The sequence below is a fragment of the Pseudonaja textilis genome, chromosome 1 (genome assembly GCF_049901715.1).
Source record: "Pseudonaja textilis isolate UNSWEBS1 chromosome 1, rPseTex1.2, whole genome shotgun sequence".
Lineage (NCBI taxonomy): Eukaryota > Metazoa > Chordata > Lepidosauria > Squamata > Elapidae > Pseudonaja > Pseudonaja textilis.
The window spans coordinates 176,574,112-176,586,705 of NC_141990.1; positions in this window are offsets into that span (position 1 = coordinate 176,574,112).

Consider the following 12,594-nt stretch of genomic DNA (forward strand, 5'->3'; position numbering starts at 1 on the left):
ATTCCTGTCTCTTCACTTCACACTTTTCTATTTCTGTCTCAATTTTGGTAATTGTTTGACATGGTACATGTGATCTGTGTGGAAAATAAAGATGGTCCCGAAAGCGATTCATGCAAAATGCAACACAATCCCATGTGACATCCAGGAAGGAGATTACCCATCACCAAGGAACGAAGTCTTTTGCAAAAACAAAACTAGAGGGAAGAAGAAAATGATTCTTGTTAAGTTCTCCTTTCTTTCCACCAATTTCTTTGGAACAATGGGCTTTAATCTGGGCACTGCTCAGAAAAATTACGTTGTTGTCCAGAATGTGTGGGCTTTTAAAAACATTGCACTCTAAAGCTTTTGTAATCACCTGAAAATTATGGTGATTAAAGGATGTCTGTAATATTCTAAAACAGACACATGTATATGTGGCTCATTGTTTGTGGGGTGAGTTTGATACTACTGAGTTATAAAGAAACTAAAAAATGCTACAGTCTTGTACAATCATAGGAAGGAAGAAGGGAAGGGAAGGGAAGGGAAGGGAAGGGAGGAAGAAAGGAAGGAAGGAAGGAAGGAAGGAAGGAAGGAAGGAAGGAAGGAAGGAAGGAAGGAAGGAAGGAAAGAGAGGAAGGGAGGGGGCGCTTTTATAATACTTAGTAGGGGCATTAACTATGCTTATAAAAATGTGCTGTAGAGTTTGAATGAGGAAACCTATTCAGATGATCAAATCCTGGATAAGACCTTAATGCTGACCTTTGCTTGCTATAATTTTTCTCCCAGTATAGCTTATCTGTGACCTTTACTGGTAGTAGGTGAAGTCATTAAGAGCTTATGCAAATGCAAGAGAAACAGTGGCAGAAGGAGGAGTGTGAGTGAACAGCATTTCCAATAGTCCCCCAAAACAAATAAAAGAAATCCATCAAGTGCAGAAAGCACCAGATTCTCCCATGATTAATTCTGTTGGTTTAGCCATCTCAACTTCATTTATTTTCCAGGCGGATATGAAACAAATAAAATATTGTTCAGGGTTGAAGCTCTGGTCCTTACAATGTGTTTTGAATGGGTCTGTTCATATCTGATCCATTATAAAAGATGTATAATTGGACTATATCAGTCCCATGTTAGAAATGCAAATAAACCTAGTGGGAAGTAGATGCTCAGGGTAGCCAGGACAAAGTCTTATTGCAGCAAATGGTAAGTTGGGAATGTCTGATGTGTCCTGAACTAGAAGTTCCTGATCCTGCATGTTTTACATTTTTTTGAATTATAAGATTATGGCATTCATTGATTTATAACAATGATGTGGGTTCAAAGGGTTATGCTAGCCACAAAGTAAATAAGATGGATGGGTCTACAGAGTCAGTGCTGTTGCTTAAAGAAATGCTTCTTATTGTGCTTTTGCCTGTTCTCTTTCTTTTGTAACCAGCAGCTGGTTTTCACAATGCAAATGGAATATGCCAGTAGGCTAACATGAAATCTATTGAGTTATTTTGACTATGTCTAGGCTGGATGAATACATTATCAAATGAAAAGTAGAAAGTTATATGAACTCTGAAGAAAGGGCTGTGAACATCTCATAAGCTTAATGAGCACCTACAGAATGAGCAGATGTAAGCAGATAACCCAAACAAGGACCATTTCACCTTATTGAGTTTTTTCATTGATTTAGAGCAGGGGTGTCCAACCTTTCACCTTCCCTGGGCCACATTAGAAGAGGAAAATTTGGTTTGGGCCGCACATAAAATAAAATAACAGTAACGATACCTGATCATCCAAAAAAAACATAGAAAACATAGTTAATATATTAAATTTATTTGGAAATGAAGTTAGTGAGATGTTTTTATTATTTATTATTAATTATTTATTAAAAATGATTTTTTTTTTATCACGGTTTTTTATCATGGTTTATCATGGTTTATCTTCTGGCCATTTTGTGGCGGGGGGAGAAAGCTCGCCCCCCTCACACCTACCTCTCCTCCTGCAAATGGGCTGGCTGGATGCGGCAGGACTGGAAAGCAGAAGCAGTGGCGGCGAGGGGGGCAGAAGCAGCGGGGGCGGGGGCGGGGGCAGAAGCGATGGGGGCAGAAGCGGTGGCAGCGGTGGCAGGGGCAGAAGCAGCAGCGCCGGCGGCAACAGCAGGAGGTGGCACTCTGACGGCGCCCGCCTTTTCTGTTGCTGCTTGGCATGGCGCTCGCCTCGCCCCGCCTCGCGCCTGCCTCTCCTCCTCACTGGCTCTGGCACGAAGGTTGGGGTGGGCACTGGGCCGCATTACAAGGCGACCTGGGCCGCATGCGGCCCATGGGCCGTGGGTTGGACAAGCCTGATTTAGAGAATCCCGCTAAATATTAAACTATAATGCATAATATAATTCACTCAGAGATTCTCCTAGGCAAATTGGATTACATTCAGTATAGGGACCCTGACTCACTGGGAGCATCACAAAACCACAGGAGCCTGTTGGATCAGCTCACTTATGTTGACCTTCTCATTATTCTTGTATACATGAAGCATTAAAACACAAACAAACCAGCTACTTTGAAGCATGTGTCTAATTCAATATGTTGTTCAAAGCTATGAGGAAGCTTCTTGTTTTTAACAAATTACTTTAGGTAAATCTCCAATCCTAGTGGGAGAGTGGATCTGTTTTTGACTTATGGTTTACCTACTGTTATTGACTCAAATTAGAAATAGGCACACGCAAAGTAAGATCGAGGAGTTTATACTAGCAAATAGTTTAATACATACACACATATTTTCAAAATATATAAATTTGTAAAGTGGGGAAGTATAATCCAAATTCTACATCAAAATGTGAATTCTGAAATGAATTATGCAAAGCAAACATGTTTTAAATTAACTGTGTAATCTTGTGATATGGATGATCCATGGTTTCCTAGTTATAGGGAGTAAAACAAGAAGCTAGCAGGATTAGTACTGAAATCCATTGTTGGAAAGTTTTTTTCCAAACACTTTTAATTCCTAGTTTCCAAAGTTTCTTACATAATTTCTCAGTCCAAAAGGCTAAAAGTTTGCTTTTTTAAAAAAAATAAGGTTCCCAGTCAAATACATTTTAACTAGAATGAAATGGACTTACTTAGCAACCTTGAGTCCACTGAAATATACTACAAGCTCTAATTTCTCTCCAGCCAAACCTATAGTTTAAGGAGAGAGAAGAAGCAGAGGATTTAATCATTTGGAAGCTACTGAGTGACTCAGAGACACCACATTTAACGAGAGCCTTGCCAGTCTCCAAACTTTGGATACATGCACTGATACAACTAGCCATTGTTTCAGTTTCCTACATGCCCCTGGGGCTCTAAGGCATTGTGAGAAAGAGAAGAGAACTGAATGTAATTTACCAACGTGTCTAAGAAGTCAAAGTCAACATCCAATAGACCGCCCCCCTCTCTCTCCCTCTCCCTCTCCCCCCCCCCACACCCCTACAGTATTTCAGGTTCTTGCAAAGTTGAAAATACCTTAAGCACAAAGGCATATATTCCTGTTCTCCCAAATTAATAGTTGCAATATAAGAAGTGCGGGGAGGGGGAGATCATCCTATGATGCCTGAAATCTGTCAATCTATCATGTATCTCCAAAACCACCACTGGATTGGATTAATCTCCAACTTGAAACCAAAAGTCATGGTGTAAATGGAAAAAAGAATGATCACCTTGTTTGTAATTGCTCCATTTAATTTATTAAATGCTGTTTGTGATACTTGAGATCCTCTGACATTCAGTACCATCAAATATCAGTGATAACTATTGCATTTATCAATGTTATTCGTCCAATATTTAGATGACTGTTCTTCATTCATCCATTATGAAATGAACATCAAGTTATTATAGGATTTTGCTATTGCCTTAAGTAATGCTAAGGAAGGAAGGAAGGAAGGAAGGAAGGAAGGAAGGAAGGAAGGAAGGAAGGAAGGAAGGAAGGAAGGAAGGAAGGATTAAAATCAGTGAAATGTATAAAATATTTCACAATTATACAATAAAGATTTAATTAAGACAAGTGTAATGAATCATTGTCTGGAACAGTGCAGCTCACTAAAATATTAATCTTTAAACTTCCTTCTAATAAATTAGAGACAAGAATAAGTTATTCAAAATTATAAGGCTATATTAAGGAATGCTTTATTCCTTTTTTAGTACATACATTCTTATGAAGGATTTTGATTGTAGTGAAAAATAATATAAATTAACTTTTAGAAAGAAAAAGAATAGTAAGAAAAAATAAAAATGCAAAAAAAAGAGAAAAGGAAAAATATGATAAAAAAGAAAATAAATATATAAAGATGTGACTTTCATCCTTGATCACAAGTTTGGATAAATTTAGTAACTCTTCACACACTCTAATATTACAAATAGATATCTCTTCATCTCACATCCTATCCCTTATATATAACTAAAACTATCAAATAACAATATTTCAAATCTAGTATCAACAAAAAGTTTGAAAGATTGCCAGCCTTTTGCTAATAAATATCTTATTGTAGCTTTAATCACATTAACCAACTTTATATTCCTTCCTTTCATTTCTATGTATGGTGCGCATGATTCTGTGTGTGTTTTGGATCCTTTCCTTGATTGAATCCTGTGGGGCAAGGAGCATCTATAGTTGGCAAGCCTTGTTACAAATTGGACTGAAATGTGAAAAGGCTATTATGATGATTTTATACATTCTCATAACATACCGAAGGAGGCAGCTAAGCCCTTGGTGGAGCCATGGATCACTATCCCTGTAGGAAGGAGGAAGAGTCAGAGAAAGAAGGACAGGAAGAGGAAGAGAGGATGCCATGCTGGGGTTTTCTTTAGGCTGAGTAAGTTTCCACACAAGCCTTCAATTCCAAGTATATTTCTTACCAATGCAAGATCTCTGACTAACAAAATGGATGAATTAAAGCTACAGATTGCAAAGGCTAAATTCATCAAGAACTGCTGTGTTTGCTAATCACAGAAACTTGGCTTCATTCACTCATTCCAGATGCAGCTGTTGAGCTGGAAGGCTACATAGCTCACAGGTAGGACAGGAGTAGAGATTTTGCCAAGATCAAAGGGGGAGGTTTAAGCCTTTATGTGAAAAAAAGCTGGTGTATCAATACAAAGACTGTAGACAGCCACTGCTCCATGGATTTGGAGTACATGACTTTTAAATGTAGACCCATATATCTTCCGTGAGAATTCAGCATGGATTTGATTACTATAGTCTATGTCCCAGCTGATGCCAATACTACCACAGCTTTGGGATTCTTGTATAACATTGTTAGTAATCAGCAGAATAAGTATCCTGATGCTGTGCATATCATAGCGGGGGACTTTAATCAAGCTGATTTAAAAGAAGTGCTCCCTAAATTCTGTCAGCATGTTAAGTATGCTACTAGAGGAGCAAACATATTGGACAAAGTATATAACTTCAAACATGGCTATAAGGTTATACAATTACCACATTTGGGACAATCAGTCACTGCTTTTAGCACTAGCGTATATCCCTCTTAGGAGACGGGCTCTGCCTATAATAAAGACAGTGAAATCTTGACCAGAAGATGCTTCCCAACAACTTCAGGATTGTTTTGAGAACACAAATTGGGACATCTTTTACCATCCTGACCTAGAGGTGCACACTGCAACTGTTCTGTACTATATCAAACACTGCACAGATGCTATCACTGTGGATAAACGTATTAGGATCTATCCCAATCAGAAACCCTGGATGATCAAGGAAGTCCAGTGCCTCTTGCATGACAGGACTAAGGCCTTTAGGTCCAGTGATGGGGCAAGATACAATGCTGCCAGAGCTAATCTGAAGAAAGGTATTTGGAAGGCCAAGACTGATTATAAGAGGAAGATTGAGGATAATTTTTATAGCAATACCTTGAGGCAGGTGTGGTGAGGGATTCAACAAATTACAAACCATCAACCGACCAATATCATCCCTGCTGAGGGGATGCTTCATTGGCAGAGGAACTGAATCATTTCTTTGCTTGCTTTGAAGTGGAGACATCAGAGACAGATAAAACACAACTACCAGCCAATTGTAGCCCCCACCTCATTGTGGAGGAACAGGAGGTGAGGAGCATTCTGAGGGCTGTGAACCCTAGAAAGGCTGCCGGTCCTGCCGGTATCTCTGGCCGAGTGCTTAAAGACTGTGCTGATCAGTTGGCTGGAGTCTTTACCAGGATCTTCAATTGGTCTTTATCCCAATCCACTATTCCATCTTGTTTGAAGGCTTCCACCATTGTTCCACTGCCAAAGAAGTTCTCTATCAATAACCTCAACGATTACAGACCAGTGGCACTCACTCCTATCATCATGAAGTGCTTTAAGAAATTGGTCTGCCGGCACATCATTTCTAGTCTTCCGCATACATTTGATAAACACCAGTTTGCATACAGAAAAAAAATAGATCTACAGAGGACACTATAGCCATCACTCTTCACACTGCTCTGACTTATCTAGAACAGCGGGGGAGGCTATGCTTTTTGTGGATTTTAGTTCTGCGTTTAACACAATTCTTCCACATAGACTAGTGTCTAAACTTCTGGACCTTGGGCTTTCTAATTCAATCTACCTTTGGATTATGGATTTCCTGTCAGGCCACTCACAGAGGGTCAGATAGGTAATCATACCTCTTCAGCCCTTATTCTTAACACTGGTACACCACAGGGTTGCGTGTTGAGTCTCTTACTCTATACTCTTTATGTGCATGACTGCATTCCCACTCATGCCAGTAATACTATCGCTAAATTTGCAGATGATACAACAGTGATGGGACTTATCTCCAGGGGGGATGAGACTGACTACCGAGATGAGGTGGACCAGTTGCTTTCATAGTGTGGAGACAATAACGTGGTCCTCAACACCAATAAGACCAAGGAGCTTATAATGGATTATAGAAGGAACAGATCAGACATCCAGTCCTTGCTTATCAATGGAGACCAGGTAGAGCAAGTGGCCAGTTTTACGTTTCTGGGTGTTACCCTAAAAGAGGACCTGACCTGGGGTGCCCTGGTCAAAAGGGCCCAGCAGAGATTATATTACCTGAGACTTCTCAGAAAACAACAACTGAATTAAAAACTGCTGGTGACCTTCTACCGCTGCACCATAGAGAGCATTTTAACATACTGCACCTCTGTATGGTTTGCCAATTGCGCAGTGGCAGATAGGAAAGCACTCCAGAGGGTTAATATCATTGCCCAAAAGATCATTGGTTGCTCTGTCCTCTCTTTGGAAGAGCTTTATAGCTCCCACTGCCTTAAGAAAGTTCAAAACATCCTCCAAGATCCATCTTATCCTGGGAACTCTTTTTTTGAACTATTACCATCTGGCAGATGGTACAGAATAAGAAAAACAAGGACAAATAGACTGAAAAACAGCTTCTATCCCAGGGCAGTAGCTCTTTTGAATTCTGCTGTATAGTGCAGTATTGGTACGGTGTCGGGGTTTTCTGGTTCAATGTGTGAAAGGTGAAGGATGTATGTTTGTGTTTATTTTCATGGTCATGGTCATGATGTGCACTTGAAGATGGTGTTTGATTTCATAGTACGAGGTGCAATGACAATAAAGTAAACTAAAGCTAAAGCTAACAGCCTTAATCTTTAGTTCATTCAACTATTGTCATAGGATTTTATTTCTTCTCACTTCTTTATCCCATCTCAAAGATCCACTAAGAAAAAAATTTCTAGGTCATTTTCTTCATTTGTGATTTGTATTTCCTCTTTGGTTTTTAAAACTTCAGCCAGTTTCTTTTGTATATACAATAAAGCATCTTTTACCCAGTCATTCTCATGGCATGTCATTTGTAGTTCCATTCTCAGTATGTTATCTATCTTGTCAGACACAAGTTGCTCCACATCTATCATTCTCTCATTGATATCTTTTGGACATAATCTATCCACACAGAATCAGATATCATAAGGAGCAGACATCCAAAGCACACATTTGCAATCTTCTTTCCTCTTTTTATCCTGCAAGATTCCAAGGAACTGATCTACTCACTGGTTCTTTGGTCTTTGCCATGGGTGTCAACTTTGCTTTTGCAAAGCTGCCTTCAAATTGCCATTGCTCCAAAAGAAGCCCAGGAGTGCTTTAATCCGAGAGAGAGAGAGGGGGGGAGGGAGGGAGGGGGAGGGGAAGGATATGGCTGCAGGATATGGCTAATGATCCATTTAAGTCAAATTTCTGTGTTCTACAATGGGTAATCAGATGGCATTCAGGAAGCTCATAAAGGTATATAAGATCTCTTGCCTGTGATCAAAGATGTGAAAAATAAATGTCAAGAAAGGTCTTGAAGCACAATGAAGCCTCGACTGGACTCTATGTAAATACTGTCCATTTCAATCCAAGATTTCAATCCAGTCCTGTGTTCACTCACTTGGAAATGAATGCAGTACATATCTAAGAATAGAAATAAGTGTAAAACCCAAAGAGCAGAACCTCTATTTCCTCCTTCTCCCACTTCTAACAGCAAAATCAAAGTGTTCTGTGCCAGGTATCTGCTGAGTGGCTAGATACAATCTATTCCCATGATACATTTAATTAGCTCAACAGGGAGTTGAAAATGTGATGGAAATAACAAAGGAGTTAATAGCATAGGGTTTGATTTCCTTTCAGTTCTTTCTCCCAGTGGATTTAGATTTGAACCAAAAATGAAGCAATATTCTTTAGCAGGTGATAAGCCAAAACAAACTCAGGATTTTGACTTCATAGAGTCAGAAGTGTCATGGAACACTTAAACTCAGCCATTTTACCCAGATTGCTAATCTAATCGTTCAAAAACAAACCTTTTGGAAAGAAAAAATTATCAAAGCAGTTTTGGATACAATTCTGAAAACCTCCCAGTGCTGGGACATAGATGGCCATTTTCATCACCATTACTCATTTTGCGTCTTGAAGTTTTGAATAGAGACATAAAACAAGATGAAAAAAATGTTGGGGTAAAAATTAAGAAAGAAGTGTATAAACTAAGAGTTTAATTTTCAATTAATTTTGAACATTAAACTCAACTTTTGGACAACTGCCTAGAAGAGATAGACGTATGGAGATGGAGAAATGAAGAGAAATTGGTGCACTGGCTGGAGTTTAAATTAATGATTGGCACAAAAACAATGAACATAGAAGTCCAAAAAGAACTGTAAAAACAGATTTCAGATTGAGGAAAAAGTAAAATACTTGGTTATTACTCTAACATGAATTCCCAATTTATTAAGATAGGGAAAGTTACAATTGTCAATGTTGTGTGAAGAATTTGTGTGAAAAAATGTATGTGTTAACTGGTCTGCTGTTCTTATTTCAAACTACCTATTTTAAGAACTGATGCACCATTTAAACAGTGGCAAAAAGAAATTTATATGACAGAGGAAGAAACAAAGGATTAAATATAACATTCTCCAATATGCAGAGGAAAGAGGAGGACTGGGATTACCTGATTTTAAATGGCATTTTTCACCCTGCTATTTTGGTTTGAATGCAGGAATGGCTATTGTTAAGAAACAAGACACTTTCAGAATTGGGTGATCATAATCTAAGTTTGGGGTGGCGTGGTTGTTTATGGTATGATGAAATAAACATAAATTTAAAAAATTGTCCTATCAAGAATGCCATATTATGAAAATAGAATAGATACAAACTCAAGTGATGCCTGAAAATATTTTTGTTAGCTTCAGCCCAAGAAGTATTTTACAGAAAAGTAACCATGAGCAAAGAAAAATGGTTATCATATGAACATTTGCTTGTATAACAAAAAGAAGAGCTTAAGATGAAATCAACAGAACAATTGACTGTAGGGGGATTTCATTTTCAACAACTCATGACCTCTTGGGTCAACTTTTCAGAGATTTTTTTTTTAACCGGATTCCTCAATGCCTTCAACAAGAGCAGGGTTTCTAATGTACTGAAAAGTTTATAAAAATTCAGGGAGATATTCACAAATGCTTTGAAAGTAGCCTATATTTGACTGTATAGCACAATCAAACATCAGGAATTGATAATAGGAAATAACACTTTTTATTATATCATAAAATGCTATGTTAAAATGTTTTTATATATGCCAAATTTCAATTCCACAGCTGACATGGGTCCTGGATTTTGGAGGCATTATGTAAGCTAGTCCATATGAAGTATCTTGGTTGAAAAAGTTTTGCCCTATGATGTACATTTCATCCAGTTTTCAAATTCCCAGGAGTTGGTGGGAAGAGCTGCTGGCTGCTTGTGAGGGAGGCAGAGAGTAAGTACAAAGGAGGAAGGCAGTTTGAATTGCTTCCATTGCATTTCAAATTCCCAGAGGTTGGTGGGAGGAGCTGCTGGCTGCTTGTGCGGGAGGCAGAGAGTGGGTACAAAGGAGAAAGATAGATATAACTATAAACCAAAAATACCAATAATACATTCAGGGTTAGTGCGCTTGAGATTGTGATTTTATTTTATTTCAAAATTACCAGCTTAGTTCAGTGTAATACTTGTTTTACAGCCATCTTTCACAGTACTCTTTTCAAATTTGGAAACTGTCCTCTTTGTAAAAAAATTACCAGTCTACATGGAGAGATTGCCTATATAGAATCTCTAATCTGTGCTCTCCAAGCAGAAATTAGGTGCCCAATCCAGCCATCTATTGAGCTGCCATGCTACCAGCCCCACTACCACAAAAATCCTACAAGAAAAGGACAGTATGAACAACCGTGGAATCTAACAGGGTGAGAGCTATGGACCATAAACACAAAGCTTTTACTGTGTCGCAGCATAACAGATAAAGTTACTTGGCTTTAATTCACAGATTTCCTGGATAAACATTTAAACTGAACAGCAGGGACAGAGAAATAATGAATACAGAACATAACAGATACAGTGCCCTTGCTGAACTTAATAGGGACACTAAAGTAACAGGTCAAGGTAGTTGTGATAATGATAACTCAAATAAGCCGGGTCTCAGCCAGTCCTTGAGTATTGAAGATTTGTCTTCAAATGAATCCAAACTCCAGCTTCTCTTTAGGACAATGATGGTTTATTCAATATATCAGCAAACAACAAATACACTGATCAGGTAAGAATGGCTAAAAGCTAGGCAAGGTTAGCGTTGGGTTTGTTCTTTTTCCTTTTATTATCATTGTCATGAGACACACCACACCCAGGTCTATACGCAGTTCTAGTTCTGGCCACACCTAACCTTTTGTCTCTAGATGCTATTAACCTTATAACATGTTTACATCCCTAACCTATTCTGACCCTCACTAACTGATCCCCACCTGGTGCCACCTTCACCATGTCTTAACTCAATGCTTAATTACCACCTATATGTGCCTCAACCCCCTCTAACAATATGCACCATCTCAATACATGAAAAGAGCCATTTCCATCCCCGCAGTTGTTTCACAATCCATCCTGCAGTCCGCAGTTACTTCAGAATCCATCCTGTAGCTAACAGCTCTGATGAGTCATTCTAAAGCAACCCCAACACCATTGGCTAGCACACAAACAGCAATACAGATCTGACAAGGTGATATTCTCCGCTTCCAGATGACTTGCTGCAAGGTGTGTTTGGAGCTGACGGGCTCCGTAATGAACTTGGAGCCTGACACCAGGGATCATAGTCCTAGAAGAAGAACTTACTTTGGAAAGGAGAAAGTGTGAATCAGGTATTATGCACCGGTCACACAAGAAGAGCAAGGCATCCAAAAAGAGAAGCCACCTTCTGGCTGGGAACTCAGTTCTAAGGGATGTAAATTTAGGAAAGGATACAGAGGTTTTGAAAGAGGTCAGGTGTCTGCCACATGCTACTGCCAGCAGAGACCAGAGGCATATCTTTAAGATAGTCAAGAATGCCAGTAAGGACTGTGATGTTAATGCTATTGTACATCTTGGTACAAATGATCTGTCCCAGAAGGATATACTGTCACCTAACAGCTATTTGGGCTGGAAATATATAAACCAGGATAGACATTTTAAAACTGTATCTTTAAGAAAATGCAAAAAAGTGTAATTGGGTGTGGTTTCTCAAACGGCCCTAAGATGGAGCCAGAAAACTGGATTGTTTTAGTCTTAGTCTCAGAAGAGAGTGTGAGTGAGTCTCTTTTTCCTTCTATTGGAGAGTATTGCCATTCCTCCTAATTGACTGTTATTCTTGGATTTGATGTAAGTCTGATACTGAACTATTTTTGACACTGGACTTTGTTATTGGATTATCCCTGGACTGAAAACTGACTGATTTAACCTGTGAATGACTTGGGACTGCTTGTTTGAACTTTGCTTAAACATTTCCGGAAATAAAAACCTACATTTACTGTAGAGTGTATCTGTGTGCTGTGTGTGTATTATTCAAACACTACTCTCAAATATGTCTCCCTGTATGTGCTCATTCTCCTAATGGGGAATTACCTCAACACTTTCTGTTCAGAAAGACTTCCAGAGCTTGGGGTATGAACTTAGTAATATGGGCTGTAGGCTTATCTTTTCAGAGGTTCTACCAGTATAGAAGGAACAAAAAGGTTTAATGTGTAGCTAAAAAAGTGGTGTAAAAGGGAAGACTTTAGTTTTATTAGTCATGATGTCCGCAGCTGGTCCAATGAAAAACTGTACAAAAGAGATGGTATGCATTCATCAAAGAAAGGGACTGAGTTAC